The following is a 13,074-nucleotide window of genomic DNA, read 5'->3' on the forward strand; positions in this document are numbered from 1 at the left end:
CGCGGCGGAGGCGGCGGCGGCGGCCGGAGGGCGGCGGGGGCCGGGCGCGCCTCCCGCCCGCCGCCCGCCCGCCCTCCCGCGGCGCCCGCGCCCGCTCCCTCTTTCTCTTTCTCTCGCACACACACTCTCTTACTCCATCTACTTTGCGGCCTTGGAGGGGAAGGAGGAAGCCGGGCGGAGCCGGGGCGGGGGAGGTAGCGGTCCCGGGGAGGTGTTTCTCGCCCGACGAGCCGCCTCGAGTGCAGAAAGTACAGGTAAAAGTCGGCGCCGGACGTGCCGGGAATGCGGGGGGCCGCGCGGCGGCCGGCGGGGGTGCGGGGCCGGGGGTGCGCGGCCCGGGCTGGGCCGGGGGCGCGGGAGGGGATGGGGGCGGGCCGACGGAGCGGAGCCCGGCCGGGCCGAGGCGGGGTCCTGCGGGGGCGGCCGCGGAGGGGGCGGCCGGGTGGGGAGTTCGGGAGGCACCCGCCAAATCGCTCCCCGGGGCCACCAGGCCACCTCCCCCCTCCTCCCACCTGCTGCCCCCGCCACGGGCTCGGGGCTGGGGCGTGGGGGCGGTCCTTGCGGGTGTCGTGCTCACTGGGGGCGAGAGGGGGCGCTGTAGAGGGCCTTCGGTGGAAGGAAGAGCACATGGAAGGCGGAGGTGGGTGGTAGCACGTTGCTAGAGGACATGGGATGTGAGCCCAGCTTCCGACGCTCTACGTCACCCTCGGTGGATACCTGTCTCCAGGTCCACACAGGTTAGTGGCCAGCATCGGATACTTTGAAAGCGTCTCAAAAGTGCTCAAGGAAGACATTAGCCTGGCATCTTTGAAACAGTGGATAAATAGCCATGGCCTCTGGGAGCTAGGTTTTACTAGCTCTGGATACAACAGTTACTGCTTTTGGATTCCCGACAAGTGGACAAAACAAGAAGCAACCCCCCTTGCCCTGGGGAGAATGCCCGAAAGAGCTGTTGGCCCCAAGAGAAGGTTCAGGATAAGGAAGCTAAGAGACCTGCCATCTTCATCCCAAAGGCCTGCTGATCCTCCAAGAAGCAAGTCAGAGTTCAGCCTGGACCTGGACTCCCCTGCGCTTAAATCGATTAACACTAGCCCTGGTTCTCAAGGCTTTTGGTTAAATTGAGATGAGCACCCCAAGGGGTGGAATTAGCCTTCTGGGTAGGAGACCACAGGGGTGATTCACCCACAGTGAGGTTTTTTTCCTCTGGGCTTTCTGGACAGCTGAAGCTTTTTCAGGTGGTGGATTTGCTGGCGGGTGTGAGAGAGGAAGAGTGGAGAACAGGCAAGGTAGCATCTCAGCTTCCTGTGAGTCCAGGGTCTTTTGGATGATTCTGGATTTGGTGAGGCGCAGTCATGGACCACTAGTGGGCTCAGGTGTCATGAGAGGACACTCCAGTCCTATGGAGAGGTCCATGTGGCAAGGAGTTGAGACCTCCTGCCAACAACCAGCACTAGCTTAACGAGCTTGTGTTTGTGAGCCACCTTGGAAGCAGAACCTCCAGCCCCAGTCAAGCATTCAGATGACCACCGCACTGGTGAACATACTGACTGAAACCCCATGATATTTGCTGGGGCTGAACCATCCAGCTAACATGTTCCTGGGTTCCTTGAAAGAATGATGCAGGTTGACCTCTTCTCTACCCTACTGCCTTCCTCATCCCTGTGCTGACAGAGAAGATGAAGTTGGGTAGAGACCTGGTGAAGAACTTTGGCAGGTTGTGCCCAATGGGTCATCCAAGCACTTTTGCCTATTTTAAGATGGTGGAGCAATTTCTGAAACCAAGAAAGTTGAAGCACAGTAAAATGGGATGTTTGATTGAGCTTCCCGAAGTATAACCAGCACTATTAGGGCATTGGCCAAAAGTAGATATTGTTCAGGGGCAAAGCTCATCTCGCTGGGAGTATGGATTTTTCTATCCATTGATCTTGAGTCATCTTAGAGCTGCTGACCTTGCCTGGTGAAAAGTTGCATCAAGAGGGAATTAGGAGGACACGTTAGGAGCTGTCAGTATTTCTCCATTTAAAGTTTGGAACTTATGAACCTTCTGGGGATAATTTCTTGTTTAATGATCATCTGAAATGCCCTCCTTAACATGGGTAATTATAGTTGCCAGATGAGTCTGTTAAGAGGGGAGTTTTCACACCTGCCTTGGAAGTATCTTAGCACCTCACCGAGTTCTTATTGAAGTTCAGTAAACAATACAATAATAATAATTACTTCTGTGATAGTAGGTAATTGTACTAGATGTAAAATAGTTTTCCTGTGGCTGATTATTTGCACAGTCATTACTAAAACGGCTAAATTGCATTACGAATATATAACCAATGTCAACATTTTTATAGCCTGTGTCTACATTACATAACACACACTGAGGAATTTAATTTGTTGACCAAATTTAGCTTTAAAAACAATTAAGATGTGCTAACTGTCCATTAGCATATATATTTGTAACTGTAAAACTGTTGTGTGTGTAAAAAATAGGATGTTGATTTAAGGACAAATCTTGGAATATCCAGTACATTGGTTGACCTTTAAAGAAAAAAAAAAGAGGAAAACTGACACCATTCTCAATTATCATATTACTTTAATTAAATATTATACTCAAGGGTATATAAAATGGCTTCTTGTAACCTCTGACCAAGAACCCACATTTTGAGTGGGCAAGAACTATTACATTTGTAATTGATTTATTTCACCTGTGTGTCTGCTGACACTATCCTTGACCTTTTATGGTGAAGGTGTGATTTGGATTATAGAGATTCTTCAACTTCTCTTTGGTGCTTCAGACAGTGAAATTGGAAAGAGTAAACCTTCCCTGAGTAGCATCTTTTAAGGAATAGGTGCTAATTTTAAAGACACCAACAAATGAAAACTTTGTTTATGTAATGGTATGTAATGGCACTCTTCAGTCATAATGAAGAAATATGGAATCAAACTCAGTTTCCAAAATTTTGGTTCTTGATAAATTATTTCTCTTATAGCAGAGTTCTCATCATCGTCCGATATGTTATAGCCATCACCTATAGGAAGGTGATCTTAAATATGGGTTGAGCATTTTAAAATCAGATAATCTAGATGCAAAATGAAATTCCTTATCCAGATGCTCTGGTCTACATTTTGCTAAACGTAAGAGTCATAAAATGGTAATCTGTGAGCCACGTCTAGGCTATCTGTGTGTTTTGCCTCACCTTGATGGTAGATAAGAGAATTGGATTTGAATGCCTTTAGATGGGGCACGTGATGTCTAGTGTATAATTGTCCCGGTGCTCCCTTGTACCAGGTACCCTTTCTGCTTCACTCGTAAATTACTTATCTGGCTCCCGTAGGCATTAGAGTTTGTAGCCCCAGGATGCTCGTGAACATTCGCTAAGATGCTTGGATGTCAGGAAGACATAATCAGTGGAATAAGGAGCCCAGTTGTCTTGTCCATCTCTGTGTCCTTGCGCATTCAAATACTTGTTCACTGAATCACTGAACAGAAGACTGACTTAAGTATAGGTAAAGAACCTTGGCTGACCTTGTTATGCTTGTGTTGAGCGCTGCTCTCTGTTCTCTTTTCTTCTCTGGCTTGTGGTCTCTCCGTGGTGGTAATACCATGTGTAGGGGTGGCTCTCAGTTCTCTCTGAAAGGAAGTTTGACTGAGTCGCCTTCCAGAGAGCTAGACGGTTATTCACTAAAAGATGCGTTCATTGAATGCATCTAAGCTTCAACCCTGTGGCTTTCCCTGTCGCTGTTGGGTGGTATTTTATACTCTCTCCCGTGTGATTAGCTGACATTATGGAGGAGGTCTCCACTTTGTTGGCAAAAATGTTCAAAGAGAATGCTGTATGTCTATAGAGAAGGTCAGTAGTGGCCAAGTTGAAATGTATCGAGATGGACTTAGCAGTGTCAGTTCCTGATGTTTGTCAACATTCTGTTGATTTATATTTCCCAAAGTTCTATCTTAAAAGGATCAAATGTGCCATGTGTTTTTTTTTGAGGGGGGATTGATATACATGCATGTATCCATATCTAATAAATACATATGTGTTTATATCATATGTATATTAATATATACGTATATGTTTATATAATACATGCATAATAATGGGTATATATATTAAAAAATACTGCTTTCATTTCATTCCAAATAAAATAAATAACAATAATAATAGGATTTTAGTTTTGTTGAAAGAAATTTACTCTAGTTAAAAATCGATGCTGCTAGCACAGGCAGATCAGCTAGGTGGTTTGTGACCAGCTAGAGGGGTAGGAGGGAGGGAGACGCAAGAGGGAAGAGATATGGGAACATATGTATAACTGATTCACTTTGTTATAAAGCAGAAACTAACACGCCATTGTAAAGCAACAATACTCCAATAAAGACGTTAAAAAAAAAAATCCATGCTGCTGCAGTGATGAACACTGGTGTCTCCGCTATAGCGCTACATACGCACCCTGCGTCCTGCAAAATCACGCACTGAAAATAACAGGCTTATGGGAAAAACAGGATTGAGGCTGACTGCTGAAAACATTTGGAACTTCGTAACCAGGAACAAAAACAAAACCAAATCTAATAAAAATACAGGTCAGTTAAATCTCCACCAGGCTGGTGTTTGCCCTCCCCAGGTCAGTCCATCCTTTACAGCCTTCAAATTGGGCTTGTGCTTCTTTCTTCTCTCTGTAGATCACAGATGTCATTCTCTTCTAATAGAGACCATTTTCACTGAAATTAAATCTGGCCCAGAGCATAGCCCTCTGCATTCATCTGTATAGAGAGAAATCTTTCTGTAGCTTCTTCATCTGTAATTTGCAGCATTGCTAGGCAAGTTAAGATGGTGGAAAGGTAGTAGTGCTTGATGCCACGATCGGCCCCTACTCATATTAAAGGAAGGCACTTGAGTGCGTTTCCAGCTTTGTTCTAAGGTCTTCAAACATCTTTGTCTTTCTCTTGCCTTGTGAGAGCTCTTTCCTACGATTGCTTAAAAATATTAACAAACGATGAAAATCACATAAGAATCAACACAACTTGTTACATTGGCATATTCTCCTACTTACCACTCGTGCCTGAGGTGAAACGTGTAGTCACAGAACAAATGGTCAGTGATAAAACTTCTTGAATCTCTGTACCAGTATTTGCAGAGGCAAATATCATCAAAGAAAATATATCGGATGAGTTGAATCGATTTCTTGGCACATGGTAGGCACCTGAGGAGTATTGAATGGGTGTATGATTCTCCCAGCTTTTGAAAGTTATTTTAAATGATCCCATGTGGGTAGATATCAGCTTGTTTTCAAGTAGTATAGACTTTTATGTGAAGTCATTCCTCATCACATAAGATCATTTCTTCAGGGGCTTAAACTGTCCTTGAAAGGAGTTTATATGGCTTCTTGCAGCCTGATCAATTGATAAGGGATGGTTCAGGCATGGTAATTAGCAAAGATCTTAAGTATTGGAGACACATTTAGCTTCCAAAGATGTGGGTCCCTTTCGACATCTCTTGGATGGTGAAGAGAGGTGTAGATGTGGCTGAATTCATAACACCATCATTCATTTGCTCATTTCACATAAATAGAACACCAAACATATCCCAGGCACTATCCTAGGGAAACATGAGATTGTGCTGCCTGGACCTATGGTCTAGTGCAAGACATAGTTAAGAAAGTAGGCAGTTTGCCGTGCTGTGGGAAGAGTGTTAGTACAGGGCAAAATGGGGTTCTCTAAGACCGTGGGAGGACCAGCCTTGGGGGAATGAGAGAAGGCTTTCCAGAGGAAGTGATGACTGTGGAGAACTTTGAACTAGGAAATGAGCATGATCAGGTTTGCAGGACTTATTGAGAATATTTATCTTTTCTGTTTTTGAAAGCAGTTTATATTTATTGTTGCATCTTGGAAAAATACAAGCATAAAGAAAAAAATTATAATACCTAAGCTAACTATTATTATACATTTAGCATACACTTGATGTTTATTAAATACTAATGTGATATCTGAATTAAAATGATAGCTTTCTTGGTGTAGATACAAATATAAGAGTGAAATTACTTTCTGTACGTATTTATGTAATTAAAATATCAAATTGGAGCATAGCATACATATTGTTTTATAACCCTTTTTTATATATGTATACATATATATATATAAAATGAGCATTTCCTTCTATCTTAAAATATTACTCCATATCGGGATTTTTAATGACAGGCCAATTTTCACTTGAATAGATGCACTATTTTGTGTATAACTGATCCCCTGTTGTTGGACATCTAGATTATTTTCCATTTATAAACCATTTAAATATTGCTGTTATTAACCTCCATGAACATAATTATGTGTCTTCCTATCATTTTCCTGAGGATAAATTCTGAGAAGTGAAATTTCTAGGTTGAAGAATGCTAACATTTTTAACACCGTTGATACATAATCTTAGATTGCCCCTCAGAAATGGACAGTGGCTTAGTCTGGAGGAAGAGTACAAGTATGGTGACCAGTTAATATGCTCTTTCAGTAATTGAAACAACTGATATTGGCAACTTGAACCAAAGGAGTGGTAGTAGAGATGGAGAGAAATGGTTGGAATTGAAAGATTTAAAAAGAATCGACATAATTTGGTATACCAGTCAGGATTTTGTCTGGCTGCTTATAATAGAAAATGTACAGTAAAAGTGGCTTAAACAAGGTTTATTTTCTTACACGAAATAAACTTGGAGTTAGGCAGTCCAGGGTTAGTGTGATGCTCCATGAACTTCTCAGGGTATCAGGCTCCTTCTGTCTCTTTCATCTTCAGCTGTGGCTTCTACCCTTAAGGTCACTGCTTGATCTAAGGTGGCCATGGAGCTCTAGCCATCTTTTGTGTAAGAGCTTGGAGGAAACAGGAGGGAGGGAGGGGCTTGAGTCATCCTCTATAAACAGCTGCTGGAAGTTCCATGCAATCCTGCTTTCGTCTCATTGGCCTGAATAATTATATGGTCACACCTAGCTGCAAAGGAGGCTGGAAAATATGATTTTCAGCTGTACTCTCCTCTTCCCTGCTCAAGTAAGACTTGACTGACAGTATGTAGGGATTGAGGGAAAGGCAGGAGTTGTGGGATAACTTCGTGGTTTCTGTTTTGGTCCATTAGGTGGATGGTGGAACCAGTCATGGAGGTAGAGACCCGAGGAAGAAGCATTGAGTGGAGGAAGTGGGGACGGTGGAAAGGACAATGAGTTCAGAGTGTTTGTAGGACATCCAGGTATAGATGTTCATAGCAGTGGGTCATGTGAGCCTGAGACTCAAAAGCGTTATCAGTCATGGAGATAGAGATTGGAAATCATTAGTGTATAGATTATAATGAAAGCCAAAGGACAGGGTATAAACATGAGGAGGGTCCAATGGAGGAGGACTGGAGAAAGTGGACATTTACAGGATGGAAGAAGAGAAAGAAGATCAGATTTACAAGGAATAGCAAGAGAGGTAGAAGGAAAAACAAGAGGCTTTGCTGTTATGGAAGGCAGTGGAAAAATGCATTTCACGAAAGGGGTCAACAGGGTCCTTTGGGCGTAATAACCAATAAGTCATTGGTAACCTTAAGGGATATATTCCATAGAGTGTGCTGGTGGGAGGGCTGGATTGCAGTGTGAGAGTGACGGGGTGCGTGTGTGTGTGTGTGTGTGTGTGTGGAATGTGGATGTAGAGACATCTTACATGGTTAACACTTTCAAGAATCTTGAGTGTGACAGCCATAAAAAAGAATGAAATAATGCCATTTGCAGCAATGTGGATGGACCTAGAGGTTATCATACTAAGTGAAGTAAGTCAGACAGAGGAAGACATCATATGATATTGCTTATATGTGTAATCTAAAAAAGTGGTACAAATGAACTTATTGACAAAGCAGAAACAGACTCAGACATAGAAAACAAACTTATGGTTACCAAAAGGAAAAGGTGGGGGACGGATAAATATGGAGGTTGGAATTAGCAGATACACACTACTATATGTAAAATAGATAAACAACAAGGTCCTACTGTATAACACAGGGAACTATATACAATATCTTATGGTAAACTATATGGAAAAGATTCTGAAAAAGAATATATCACTGTGCTGCACACCAGAAACCAATACAACATTGTAAATCAACTAGTCTTCAATTAAAATAAAAAGAATCTTGAGTTTGATAGGAGAGAGTGAGTGTGGTATCGAGGGGTGAAGTGGGAGAATGGATCAGCCATCTCCATTCTCCTAGTTCTATACATGCTCTGCTACTTTGGATGACTTGGATAACAAAAAATTGTGATACACACTTTGGGCTATTGGACTTACATTCTTAGAAGAAGTGATTTTCCATGAATTCTACAAACCTCTCTCCTGCTGAACTATGACAGTTGGGTCCAACGTCTTCAGTAATTTTAGCTGGAGAAAAAAAGTAGAGCATGTTTAATATCGTCACCCAGAACCTTTCAAAATAAAATTTAATCAAGGAAAAGTTCTTGATATATTGAGTACGAGGAGATAAAGTTCTTCATTAACGGGTTTGTTGTACTAGCAAGTCTCTGAGAGGAGAGATCACTGGGGTGCTATTGATAAATGAATGTGATGGTGTTTTATGTGTCAGTTATTCAGTCAAACACTAAAGTAGGTGTTGCTCTGAGGTTATTTTGTAAATGTGATTAAGGTCCATAATCAGTTGACTTTAAGGGAGATTATTCTAGATAATCTGGGTGGACCTGATTCCGTCAGTTGAAAAGCCATAAGAATAGAACGGAGGCTTACCTGAAGAAGAAGAAATTCCATCTGTGGATAGCAGCTTCAGCCTGGAAGAGTTCCAGGTTTCCCTTCCTAATGACCTGCCTTATGGACTTTAGACTTCCCTAGCCAGTTCCACAACTACATAAGCCAGTTCCTTGTTAGATCTCTTAATGTATATTTCCTAGTGGTTCAGCTTCTCTGAGTGAACCCTGATTGATACAGTCAGCGTACTCGCCCACATACCACCAGTTGGTAACACTGTGAAGCTAGACTTGTCTTTTAGTCTTTATGAACCTTGATGGCTTTTGCTGTAAAATGAGAGCTCTTCCATTTTTGAAATTCCTCCTTCTGATTGAGTCTTGTTACTTCTTCACATAAATACCGTACTTCTTGGTACCTGTCATCATCTTGTTTTTTTTTTTTGTTTGTTTGTTTGTTTGTTTTTTGTGGTACGCGGGCCCCTCACTGTTGTGGCCTCTCCCATCACAGAGCACAGGCTCTGGACGCGCAGGCTTAGCGGCCATGGCTCACGGGCCCAGCCGCTCCGCGGCACGTGGGATCTTCCCGGACCGGGGCACGAACCCGCGTCCTCTGCATCGGCAGGCGGACTCTCAACCACTGCGCTACCAGGGAAGCCCCATCATCTTGTTTTTATGTAGGTGTGAAGACGGGCAAACCCAGAGCTCCAAGAATCCTGCCATTTCTTTGTCTTTTGGAGTTGTTCCCTGGAGCCATGCTTGGGATGGCAGGCAGAGGTGGTGTTGGACCCCTGGGGAGGCCTCCTCTGGGTCTGAAATTGACCCCAGCCTTGAGTTAGCGTCTGCTCTGATCGTTGAGTGAATGATGGGGGTTGTGGGATAGCTCCTCTTGGTCCTGATCCATGCCTTGTTGTCCCTCCTTCCAGCTAATTGTCTCCCTCTGACATTTCCCAGTTAGCCTGAGCCACTGGGTGGAAGCAGATGCCTCCAAAGGTCCTGTTGCTCCGGTGCGATGCCCATCCGTTGACCAGGCCTATATAAAGCTGTGATCGGGTTCCTGGGAAGCCTGGGAGAGCCATAAGTTTGTCATTTTGTCCTGCTTTCTCTTAACCATGTGTTTGATAATAGAAAACCTAATGCAGTTTATAATCATAGATATTTTTATCAATAAAATGTTAAATAGTAAAAAATAAAAAATATTCTTCGTTCACTCCAGTCATCCTGTCCCTCCCGGAATCCCCCCAGTGTCAATCTATCACCACATTGCTTTCTCAGTGACTTACAGAAGCATCACTGTGGAGACTGGAGGGACATGTATGCGGGACTGGGGCCCTGGGCCACACTCTGCCACACCAGGAGTTCCCCTGCCGAGGGGCCACCACCCTACTCTCAGATTCGTGATCAGGGAATTTTCCTCTTTGATTTTCATTTCCTCGTCTTTGAGTCTAGTGTTCTAAAAATTGTATCTCAAGGGCTCTTGCTAATAAACCATGGATCGTATATAAATGCTGGATTTGAATTTTATTTAAAAATAGTTACTTTTGTTCCGTAATCCACCAATCAAATATTTATTGTTTGGTAACTATGTGCCTAGAACTATGCTAGATGGTGGGGCTGCAGCCACAAACGTCTTTTAAACTGCTGTTCAGAATGGGATCATGAAAAAAACCTAACGCCCACATATGCTTATATACCGCATTTTTAACACAAGGCAGTGTTTTTAGTATGTTAAAAGGGGCAGCCGGCTCAACTGTTTTTTGCAAGCAGACCTCAGAATACAGCTTTTCTTGCCATCTCTGGACATATAACTTGAACTTCCAGTACATGCACTGTATTAGCAACATTGTACGTCTGCAACGTTCTTAAAAATTTTTAGGCCTGTTCATTCATATCTCCTCACGTGAAAGTGTACAAGCAAACACGCTTCGTAGCACAATGCACCTCACTCCATTAAATACCACTCAAGGTTCCGGTGGTGCGGTGGTGAACGTTCTAGTCCTGGTGTAATAATCAGTGTGTAGCAATAACTGAATGGCTGAAGCTTTGTCTCTTTATATTGTATACAAGGTGGTGGTGGGGGTTTATTGAGAGTTCTGGGTCTTTCTGCCCTGACTTTTAAATTTGAGAGAAAGAATGTGAGCAGTTGTATGTTAAAGGTTCAACCATGAAACAAACATCAGACTTCAGGATCAGTTAGAGTGAAGGACACCCTGAGATGGCAAGGCGAGATTATGAAACCGAACCAAATCTGATACCACTTGCAGCTGCTTTTCGTAGCAAATCAGAGATTATTTTCTTACGGACAAGCAAACCACATGCGGAAATAAATTGCCGAGGCTGTCATCGGAAGACAGTTACATCCTCAGACCTCATTTAAAAACTTTGCTCTTAATCAGAATAGGTTTTATCGCTCTCATGACTTAACTCAGTGATAAGGAAGTGTCATGTTATACTTACAGAAGACACATCTCCACTAAGAAGTTATCCCATGTATCTGATTTTATGTGTTAGGTTTCCTGGAACCATTTTGATGGGGGAAAAAGGTTCCATTCCCGAACTCCAGAATTTTCTGCTGGATTCTAAGCTCTGTGAGGGCAGGGGCCATGTCTCGTTTCTTCCGTGATTGTCGTCTCGAGTTGTGGCGTTTTTTTGGGCACATAATAATCTTTCAATAAATATTTGTTGAATGAGTCATTGAAAATATTCAAAACCTATGCTCCTCGGCCACCTCGGCTTTCTCTTGAGTGAGCATCCTTTATTGTTTCCTCTCGCCCTTTTCGAAGATTACTTCAGATCGTCCTTGAAATTCAAGTTTCCATTTTGCCTTCCATCAGATCTTATACAGGTTTATTAGGTAACAAAAGTCCCTGAAGGTGAATTCAAGCATTCAAGTCATTGTCCTTCATTGTGGGTGACAACTGGATTGAGAGTGGCCCTTCTCTGTTAAATGCTGCATGTGACAGAGCCCCTCTCACGCTGACACATACAAAGACCGCCCTACAGTTTGCAGCCACCTCTGCCATGGGCAGCTCTGCCTCTCTACTCAAGCCTCAGTGTTGTGGCCCAGTTTGATACGCACCATCCGTTTTAGGTTGGTCTGCCTAGAACTGGGCTCTGAACTGGAGAATTGTATCCAGAGGGATTACTGAAGGATGCTCTTGGGAGACACACCTGTAAGGAAGTGAGGAATGCAGGATGGGACAGATGGTGAAGCAGACCAGCAGCGAGGTTACAACTGAGGTCTCAGCAGATCCTCAGGAAGGCTTGGGAGCTGGGATGGCTCTTCAGAAATGTACCATATTGAGGCCAGGGAACTGGACTTTCATATCCCTAAGTCAGGCAGCTGTTGCTGGTAAGCTGCCCCTTGGCGGCGGTGGGGGGAATGTATTCTTGGGCAGGGCAGCTCCCTGTGGTGGAGGGCAGTTCCCTTTGAGGGGCACATCTATGAGTCTTTAGCAGCATGGATATTCCTAGAATTGAGGGGATGGGCACATCGACCCTGAAAAGGGGACCTGGGTGGAGTATCACATTATCCAATACCATCAATTCTTGCCGTTCACTGATTGATGGGTGAATCTGTCTGCTCTGCATCCACCAGAATACATGTCTGTCACCTAGGTTGTAGTTTAGGTTATTGGTCCCTCCCAAAGACATCATTTGTTGTTTGACAGCTTCTTGGGGCAGCCCAGGTCTTGAGTACTGACACACTGGCCACGTGTTGGGATCGTGCTTGTGATTCCTTATCTCTCCATACAGCGTGCAGCGTAGGATCGCATGCGGGGAGGTATTTCACAGGCCGTCATTTCTGTTGGGTCTCCACCCCTTATTCTTGAGACATTGTCCTTGACTGGCTCTGCCACTCCTCAGTTGCCTTTATGTCCTCATCTCTTGCTGCCTGTTCCTTAAACTTGGAGCTTCTTAATAGTGTTGACTGAGGGTTCTTCTGTTTTCTTTATTGTGCTACAGTGACTATTTAGGTGATGCCCAAGTCCCTGACACTTTGCCTGTTTTTTTTTTTTTTTCCCCCTGAGCTCCGGAGATGATCTCCATCTAACCCTCTTGGGCTCTTTAAACTCAGTATATCCAAAATTGAACTTATGTTCAACCTATGTAAGACGTGCTTTTCCTTTTGTTGTTCCTAGCCTCAATAGTACCTCCATCCACCTGTTCCATAGCTAGAAACATGGCCTCCTTTGTTTTGCCCCGTCATCACGTGTGTTCTGTTAAAGCCGCATCCTGAATATTTCTTGAGCCCGTCCTTTTCTCTTCATGTTCACTCTCACCACTTTAATTCAGGAGACAACTTCTATTGTTTCAGTCACTCTGCTACCTCTCAGCTGATATCTATGCATCTAGTTCAACGTTTCTCCATACTGCGCTCACAAAGG

The 13,074-nt window shown here is 43.8% G+C and overlaps 1 protein-coding gene across 2 annotated transcripts in view; it reads left to right on the forward strand.

The window, feature by feature from the left end:
* The window catches only part of CDYL2 (chromodomain Y like 2), a 189,034-nt gene that overhangs the window by 850 nt on the left and 175,110 nt on the right, over positions 1–13,074 (forward strand). The window lies entirely within an intron of this gene.

The sequence above is a fragment of the Aethalodelphis obliquidens genome, unplaced genomic scaffold (genome assembly GCF_003676395.1).
Source record: "Aethalodelphis obliquidens isolate GAN/ISIS:26980383/991018 unplaced genomic scaffold, ASM367639v1 scaffold20, whole genome shotgun sequence".
Classification (NCBI taxonomy): domain Eukaryota; kingdom Metazoa; phylum Chordata; class Mammalia; order Artiodactyla; family Delphinidae; genus Aethalodelphis; species Aethalodelphis obliquidens.